General features: G+C 37.1%; 1 long non-coding RNA gene across 1 annotated transcript in view; it reads left to right on the top strand.

Moving 5' to 3' along the window:
- The first annotated feature begins 1,922 nt into the window (after positions 1-1,922).
- LOC148187729 (uncharacterized) overlaps positions 1,923-4,585 on the top strand; it is an 81,107-nt gene continuing 78,444 nt past the window's right edge. The window contains exon 1 of the long non-coding RNA XR_015778402.1: positions 1,923-2,149. This is a non-coding gene — a long non-coding RNA (uncharacterized LOC148187729). The remainder of the gene's footprint in view (positions 2,150-4,585) is intronic.

Below are 4,585 nucleotides of genomic sequence, written 5' to 3'. Positions count from 1 at the left end.
TCATGCGCCCTCAGACACATCAAAATGTCAACTGTTACAGCCGACTGGGAGAGAGTGGTTTTCCATTGAGTGATAATTAATAGGTCTGGTATATCAACATATGAAGTGACTTTCCAGTGTGCAGCTTTTAGGGGCTGACAGCATGGAAACTGTTTATACAAATGTGACGCAAACTGCTGGTGTTATGTTTCTATATAAATACTCCACTGTAACGCATAATTTCTTGCCTCTGTCAATCCGGCGAGCTTCTCGTGGCTCAAATTGAAATATAGTGTCTGCATATAAATTGTTTTAAGCTTTGATAACTTTTAAATCAAACTCAATAACAGTGCACCCAATGAATTTAGCAGATACTGTATGAACACTGTATGAAATGCAACAGGAGCTGACCAATTATAAACTCGCCATGTATTTGGTCTCACATTATGTGAGGTTTTTTTGTCTTTTCTTTTTCTCTTTCAATTAATTAAGTAATTCATATTATGACCTCGCCTTAGTATAAATGCCCTTTTTTTTAATGAAGAACTCGTGGCGTTTTTAAGATTTGACATTAGGGCTTAGCCTGGACCTCAGTAGGAGGGTCCAGTTTTTTTGTTTGTTTGTTTTTTTAATGTAAAGCTCTATTTTGATGCTTTTAATGTACTCCGTGTACTCTGGTACTCTGGTCAGTGTGTTTGTTTGTTGTTGTTGTTTTTTTTAACTTTCCAGATTAAGTATCAATTGTGATGACAAAAAAATATTAGTTGTTGGTAATTTCATATATTTATATGAAAATGCTATTATTAAAAATGTATAGTCTAGAGTTGAAAAAATAGTTAATTTTATGTATTTATTTTAACAATCGTAGAATTTAACTATGTGCATTTATTTATAATGACAGGTTATTAGATCCGAGGCTTCTTGAAAATTATTATTAGGCCTATTCTTTTTTCTTTTTTTTATTTTTAAATATAGCATATTTATTTAGATCGGCGGTATTTAAAAAACATTCAAGGCTGAGCCTTGGACGCTCAGGCCTAACAATACCACTGGTGCAGCTTAATGTTATAGGCTACTGTTTCTAAAACAAGCCCATTCTTTACTTTTACCTTTTTGCCTCAGAAAAGGTTTATGGCCTAAAGGAAACGAGTAGCCTACATTTCCAACAAAATATTGAATAGAAAATTTGGGTTCTTTTTCAAAGAGTGCACATCATTTTCACATAATTAAGATATGGATAGCACAGAACCAAATTTTGTTTGTTAGTACAGATCACAAGTACCTTGGGTTTGTAAAGAGTTTGGCCTTTATGTCTGAAGTTCCAGATACTGTATGTGGAATATTCTGCAGAAAGCTTTAAGCTGCATTTATTGGTTCCTCTAGGCCGTTTAAAAACACTGTTGTATATTTTGATTTTGTTCTAAATTGACTTTATGTAACTTATGTTGCTGCCTGTCTTGGCCAGGGCACTCTTGAGAAGGAGATTTTCAATCTCAGGTGGTTATTTTCTGGTTAAATAAAAATAAAAAAAAACTAAAATAAAAATTAAAAAGGGCTACTTCCAGGGGCATAAGTATAAACAGTGCAGGAGGCCCGTGACCCGTGGCTCCATCAAAGAGAGAGCAGGCTTTTAACAAAAACAAAACCATACTTCAGAAATAGTTTCTGTTTTTAAAAATAACAAAGACCTATAGGTATTTGTCTACAACTTCACATATATACCCTTTAATATATAAATGTATCTCTGTCATGGTATCAAATAAAAGTCAGTATTTGGCAAATTCTAACAAAATTGTTGGCTTATTCCACTTATACTATAAAAACTATGAAGACTTAATAAAAACTGTTTAATCAACTGAATATTTTCTTATTTTCTTTGGCATTTATCTTACATAGACGCAATGTTGATTGCTGGGTAGTATGTGTGTTGTCCAATCTTAAGTCTCCATTTGATCACGAGACAAGACACACAAACTAAACACACTTAGGCAAGATCAGTGACCCATCATTCAAACACAAAAGCTGTTGCAAGAAAAGATAGTCAAAAAAACTACAGGAGAAGGTTGCAAAGCTCCCTAAATTTGATTCTTTGGATTTTTTAGAAACAGTTTCCAGCCTAAAGACAAGCCCCTCGCGCTGCCCTCTGTGTGCGTCAACAAACATTTAGCAGGTAAGCTAACGTTAGCGTAAAGCTAAATAACGTTGGTCTAAATAATAGTAACATTTGGCTACAGTTTTAGATGTAAATTTTAAGACAAGGCACACATGTATAAAGTAGGGTAAAATTGTAGCCTACCAGTGAATTAATGTCTCTACCAGGTGGATAACCAACCTATAAATTATTATTGTAAGCTAGCTAATAGCCTAGGAGATGCTGGCTGTTTGTAGCATCAGATAAATGTTATATTTGCATGTTTTCGTTTGGAGGCCTAACCAGTCAGACAGAGCCATTCAAAAAGGTGAGTACAAGTGCCTTTTCAAGGGGGTTGGGGTATCTGTTGGGCTGCCGTACCCCTGTTTCAACAGTTGCCATTTTTTCGGAGGTCGGAGCACCTGTGTCATTGTGTGTTTATGTACTGGTGTTGGTGAACTGTGCGCGTGCTCCTGTAGCTGGCAAGTTTTCGGGACATGGTGTTGTTTATAGATAAGTATTCTTGTCTCTATGCCAAGGAGGAGTGCAGCTGTCGTGAGTCTTGAGGTTGTTGTACTAAAAAAGCCTGATAAAGTCTGTGGTCATTTCAGCAGACAGTGAAATGGGCAGCTCCTCTGATCTCAGCTGCTTGTTGTCAGATTTGTGAACTTTGACAGTCACAGCTCTGTCCATGCTTCTGATCACTCTCTGTTTGGCCTCTGTTCTTTGCAAATACAACAGTCGAGGTAACACATTCCCGCTGTGGAATCCAACACATTGTTGGTACTGTATGAATGTGCCTAATATTGTCCCCATATCAAAGTGTGTGCATGTTTGCTGCATAAGAGCCGACTGGCCCATGATAATAGCCTGCACTGGGGCCCATCGTTACTAACTTGCGCCGCTGGCTAGTCAATATAATATTTTATCACCTGTAATATTGTAGCGTATAAATCCCAAAGGTTCTATATTTATAAAGCTAGCTACCACACATTGACTTTAATTTAGTCTTTTGGCACTAGATTAGTGGAGAGGGCAAAAGTCATTGCCTTTTGACAGCCTTTGTGTCGGCTTTGTTACAATTTGTCCACAAGAGGGCGGTAGAGGATAATTATTTCTTCTTGCATGTGTGAAATGGCACAATACTCAAACATGTAGCAGTTGGCAAAGGATATGCTCAGAGATCTCCAAACTGAAGTACTTAATCCAGTATTGACTGTTGGTTCCCTGATGTGTTTGCAATGATTTCACTTTTCTGTTTAAAGTAAGTAAGTAAGGAATCATAGTCTGATTTTGCTTAATATTATCAAAAGGATGAAAAATATCAGCTTTTTGTGTTATTGCATTTTGTGTAAGTTAACATTTATGCATGAGTGCATCACAGCAGAAGGATTTATACTATTGCCAAGAGTGTTAACAATGCAAGCAGTACAAGTGTGCCCCCTCTGTTTTAGAGTTCATTTTTAGATAGTAAAGAAAAAAAACGGTAAGAGGGATTTTTATTCAGAAGACGTACAGGACTTGCATGGGAATCCCCTGATTGACAGCCATAACACAGGTTACATGGAAGCACACACACACACACACACACACACACACACACACACACACACACACACACTGTTGCTGTGTTATTCTCCCTCATTACAGGAAGCTAATGACTGTTTTGTCTCTGATCACCCCTCTCTGTTGGCGACCGTGCAGACAGGGTTTACTGGAGTCTTAACCCAAAGACACCATCAGCCATACTGTCTCCACGCTGCTGCTCCTGGTAAACTTTCCATGTAGTCATCATTTTAAGCACTAATTAACCATCATTCACAGTCATAATCATAAAGGATCACATCTAAATAGACAACAGATGCATTAACACCGGATTCAGTTATGCAGCTGCTTATCAAACTGTAATAACAGTAATTATAACTCCATGGCTTTTTTAGTTGCAGTGCTAACAGAACAATCTTTATATGAAAATGAAAAAAAAATCGATTTGCATACATAAAACATTATGAAGCCTGCTGTTTGCTGTTTACTCTTTTAAGACATGTAACATTGTGTTTTACCATGAAAAGACAATATAAGCAAACATGTGAGGCTTGAATTTCAGCTGTCTAAAAAAAAAGAAGCAAAAAAAAAACCTTGAATATTTTTGGACAAGCCGTAGATGGAAGTGGTGGAGAAAAACAAAAGGCCCAAAGGCATCCAGACAGTGCTTAATTGTGTTTGTCTAGTTTTATGGCCCTTTTAACTCATAAACACTCAGCTTGTTTTCCTGGGACTGTCAGGCATATAGTCAGCTGCTCCAAAACTAAAAAGTTCCCATTTTTCTCTTTAGTATCTTTTGTCTTTGTGTGTTTTCCTCACCTTAAACATTGTGCTACAACATATATTTTTGTGTGTGCCTGAGGGTGGATTTGTATCATTTTGTATGGCATGCACCAGCAGTCGGTGATCAGCGGTTGGAGGCGTCTCCCA

Source organism: Plectropomus leopardus, chromosome 13, assembly GCF_026936395.1.
Source record: "Plectropomus leopardus strain MGB_pleo_1.0 chromosome 13, ASM2693639v1, whole genome shotgun sequence".
In the NCBI taxonomy this organism is placed as follows: domain Eukaryota; kingdom Metazoa; phylum Chordata; class Actinopteri; order Perciformes; family Serranidae; genus Plectropomus; species Plectropomus leopardus.
Note: the sequence above shows the minus strand (reverse complement) of the source record. Positions and strands in the feature narration are given on the sequence as shown.